This window comes from Rhagoletis zephyria, unplaced genomic scaffold (genome assembly GCF_001687245.7).
Source record: "Rhagoletis zephyria isolate East Lansing unplaced genomic scaffold, Rhagoletis_zephyria_1.1 Rzeph_scaffold_00024, whole genome shotgun sequence".
NCBI lineage: Eukaryota > Metazoa > Arthropoda > Insecta > Diptera > Tephritidae > Rhagoletis > Rhagoletis zephyria.
The window spans coordinates 547,718-552,848 of record NW_016157108.1 but is presented as its reverse complement, the minus strand read 5'-3'; positions in this window follow the sequence as shown (position 1 = coordinate 552,848).

Below are 5,131 nucleotides of genomic sequence, written 5' to 3'. Positions count from 1 at the left end.
CCGATAATAATGTCAGCATTGAAATCCAACGCAGAATCACTCTTGCCAACAAGTGCTACTTTGGACTGAGTAGGCTTCAGGAGTAAAGTCCTCTCTCGACGTACGAAAACCACACTCTATAATCCACTCTCATCATGCCCGTGCTGGTATATGGCGCAGAAGCATGGACAATGACAACATCCGATGAGGCGGCTCTTGGAGTGCTTGAGAGAAAGATTTTGCGGAAGATTTACGGGCCTTTACGCGTTGGCGACGGCGAGTACCGCAGACGATGGAACGATGAGCTGTATGAGCTTTACAACGACATGGACATAGTGCAGCGAATTAAAATACAGCGGCTCCGCTGGCTTGGTCATGTCGTTCGAATGGACACCGACGCTCCAGCTCAGAAAGTATTCAACTCGGAACTGGTAGCAGAGGAAGAGGAAGGCCCCCACTGAGCTGGAAAGACCAGGTGGAGAAGGACTTGGCTTCATTTGGCATTTCCAATTGGCGCCAGCTGGCACAGAAAAGAAACGACTGGCGTGCTTTGTTGAACTCGGCCAAAATCGCTTAGGCGGTTACAGCGCCAAATAAGAAGAAGAAGAAGATATCAAATAGTTTTATTTAGACTTAAAATGTCTTTTAAATCTTATTTGCAATGCTAAGTAATATAAAAATTTACTTAAGTACATTCGTGTAAATTGTAAATAGGCAACACCTCTCTAGGAAGCATGCAGGGAAGCACTGTTTTCAGTCCTTGTTGGGTAAGCCTTTTAGAATGGCTTCACTTAAAACAGCCTACCTAAATTATCTTCAGGTTATGCATATACAAAATGGCAAAAATTATCATTGAGGGCGTTGTAGGATATGCGGAAATGTGCTAATGGTGGTACGTCACCGTCACGAGAACTTTGTTCTTTTATGATTAAAAAAATTCAGAACTTGAGCGTTTCATCACCATCAATCATTCAGCTGTACGGATTGTGCCACAAAACTAAATTGCTTATAATATCAGAACCAAAGCAACTGTACTTGTAAGGAATATATTGACACCATATTCACTTGTATCTTCGTTTTTCATTTGGTTTGGGTTCAGGATTATGGCAGCCCTAGCTTAGATATGCGCAATAAAGTGTTAAAACATGAAATTTTCAAATACATTAAATGTTTCGTTTTATTTACATACATACATATGTATAAAACATGTTGATAATTTTAAACATATGATTTTAAACACATTAAATTATTCTTTTCACTTATATATCAATGAAACGAAGCTTTTTCACATTTTTCTTGTTTTTTTGAAAAATTCTTCTAGAACTTCGTCAACTGCAAAATTTATTATTATTTATTTTTTTTTATTTATCTTTGTGAATATTCATACATATATGCTAGACCGTTGAGCCTTTCTTGACCTGAGATATTTCTCAAGTAGGTTTTAATCCTTTCCAGGCATGAAAAACTTCGTTCAGGTGTAACTATTGAAACGGTCAAAGGTGCCAATACGCGCAAGATCTTAAAAATATACCCAAAATACGTTGTATTCATTATTTGTTACCACATTTTTAACTCCCCAAGAAAGTTTTGTTTCGAACAGTCGATTAAAGGTTACAAAGAAACTGGACTATTAAAATTATAGTACCAGGTTGACTGAGCTTTAATCGCGTAAATGTTAGGGATGTTAATTTTTTCGCTTTTTACGATCCCAGGATTTTCGAGACGTCGTTACATAATCCCAGGATTAGTCCCGTGATTTTGATATTCATTACTTTTCAACAACTTAAATCGAAAAAATTGCTTCTATATTATTTGAGAAGCTCTCCTACCATAAAATAAATAATAAATAAACGGCTTTGAAACCTACTTTTTAATTTAAGTGGCGTTTTTATTTTTTCTCTCTGACGTCAGGGTTTATTTTAAAGGACTTTTGTTAGTTAAAAAATATGATTAATTCCAAAAATTATTTAAAAAATTGAGTGCAGTGTATTTAAAATAAAAATATAGGTTCCAAATGGGTTCCTCATCTTCTTTAGAATTAAAAAAAAATTAAAATTTTTTGGATTCACAAGGACGAATAGGTAATGTTTTAACGGGCGACGCATATATGCCAGCCGAAAAACGATAGAAAGCTGAAAACTTACTTATTATAGAATTTAATGGGGAACAAACCTAGGTTTTTATTTTTCCAAAAACCCCTTTTTTAAAAGTTTAATTTTGAGCACGCTTGTGTGCGTCAGAGTGAACAACTAAAAACGCAGTTTTACTACATAAATTTTACAAAATTAAAATTTACTATCGCATGGTATTGTATGTATATATAATGAGCTAGACATTTATAAAAAAATATTAATTATTAAATAAAAAAAAGTATACCCAATACTGCTCAAGAAAAGGAATTTCTATTATCGCTATCAGTGCAAAATACACCGTGCGACAAAAACCAAAAATTTTTAAAACACACGAAAAAGTCAATACATTCCCAAAACTAGGAGCCAAATATAGTGTATCCGTGTTTTTAACTTTTTTCTCTGACGTCAGGATTTTTTTAAAGGGCTTTGAAATTTCTAGCATATGATTGAATAAAAAAATTATTTAGAAGATTTTGTGCATTGTATAGTAACAATATGGGTACCAATTAAAAGGAAAAATTCTGTAGAATTAAAAAAATTAAATTTTTTGGTGTACCAGGATGAATAAGTGTTGAAAATTTCCTTTTAAAACTTTATCCTTGAATATTCTTGGAAATTTCCTATATTTATTTAAAAAAATATATATATCAAAGACTAATATGTAAACTACCACATCCTCGAATTTCGTCCTTCTAATTTTATTAGTTTTATATAAAAAAATCCGAAACCGAGATATGGGACTTCGAAGTTAAAAATATGATCTTTGGTAAAAAATTATTTTTTATTATTATTTGTAAATAACTAAAAATATAGACGTGTCCGCCTTTTGCTCTTATTCAAATGGTATATAAATTTTTTTGTGCGAGCTTATATTACAGGCGCTATAAGGTGTCAAAGTATGGGTCTTCGAAAAATTAAAAACCTTATATTTCAAAAAATTTTGAACTGATTTTTAAAAAATTAAAATCGTTATAAACGTGATTAAACTCCCTTTCTTCTGATATTTATATTTGTATACTTCGTATGTAAAAATTTGAGCAAAACATTTAAAAGGAAAAAATACCTTTTTTATATAAAAAAATATTTTAAACCAACAAATTACTAACCGATTTATAAAAAATTGATATCGTTGTAAACGCAATCAAACCTTCTTTCTTCTGATATGCGTATTTGTATTATTCGTATATAAAAATTTGAGAAAATACACTTAAAAGGAAAAAATACCTTTTTTTATACATACAAAAAAATTAACAAAGAAATTACTAACCGATTTGGCAAATGGATTTTATGTAAAAACGGAATCTTTTTTTAATATGTAATGCCGCTTCTTTATTTATTCGGATTAATTTTCCGTTTACAAAGGGTTGCCAAACTATCGATGGCACTATCGATAGTATCGATTGTTTATTTTTTTGGAGACTATCGCAGGCCATCGATGGTTTTTGTCAAAACTATCAAAAACTATCGATGGTGGTATGTACCAGAGATGTAGAAATGCATTAATTTTTTACTTAAAGCACTAATATTAATGTAAAAAATTAATGCCTTAATTTTTGAAATTTAAAGCATTAATTTTTGAAACTTAATGCAAATCAAAATTTCAATGCATTAATTCTGGAAAATGTAATGCTAATGAAAATTGTTTTCATTAAATGCTAATGCTAATGAAAAAATTTTATTGCAATAAAATTTTTAAACGTTTTGTTCGTTTGAGTTAATAAAAACAATTAAATTTATTTTCTAGTGAAATATAAATAACCTCTTTTGTAAGGACTTCGAATAATTACTGGTAGTTTTTCCAGCTTCATTCTACAGGGTGGCGCCGAATGAGCTATATGGTTTAAATGGTTTATAATTTTTTAATTTATGCGATTATTATAATATTTTTTTTTGTAATACAGTATATTATTGGGGAATTTTTTGCAATTGGGTTTGATGTTCATTTTCTGCTTCGCACAAACGTAAAGAGCACGTTAGCATATTTTCCATAACTTTTCGCAGAATTTCGGGTGTAATGGCCATGATTTCATTTCGAATGTTGGTTTGGAGTTGGAGAATGGTTCTTGGTTTGTTAACGTACACTCTTTCTTTCAAATATCCCCAAAGAAAGCTGTTAGAAAGAATTCAAACCATATAGCTCATTCGGCGCCACCCAGTATTATAACCAAAAATTTGAGGTTTTTTTTGGCCGAAATGACGATTTTTTCAAGGTAAAATGACGATTTTCAGCAAAAGCATTCGGCAACGCTGCTGGCAGGTCATTTCCAGGCGTGGATCCCGTTGGTATAGAGTAAAAAAAACTGTTATAAAGAATCCAAACCATATAGCTCATTCGGCGCCACCCAGTAGTTATAAGNTTGGTTTGGAGTTGGAGAATGGTTCTTGGTTTGTTAACGTACACTCTTTCTTTCAAATATCCCCAAAGAAAGCTGTTAGAAAGAATTCAAACCATATAGCTCATTCGGCGCCACCCAGTATTATAACCAAAAATTTGAGGTTTTTTTTGGCCGAAATGACGATTTTTTCAAGGTAAAATGACGATTTTCAGCAAAAGCATTCGGCAACGCTGCTGGCAGGTCATTTCCAGGCGTGGATCCCGTTGGTATAGAGTAAAAAAAACTGTTATAAAGAATCCAAACCATATAGCTCATTCGGCGCCACCCAGTATTATAACCAAAAATTTGAGGTTTTTTTTGGCCGAAATGACGATTTTTTCAAGGTAAAATGACGATTTTCAGCAAAAGCATTCGGCAACGCTGCTGGCAGGTCATTTCCAGGCGTGGATCCCGTTGGTATAGAGTAAAAAAAACTGTTATAAAGAATCCAAACCATATAGCTCATTCGGCGCCACCCAGTAGTTATAAGGTGGGCGGTGCTACGCCCAATTCCTAAAAGTCTATAGCAGTCTTATTTATTGTTAGGAGATTGTTGTTACTATTAACTTGAAGTAAATCAGCGTCCTCAGTTATTGAAATATCGGAGCTTTCGTATTTCTGAAACTTACCGTTATACGAGAAGCG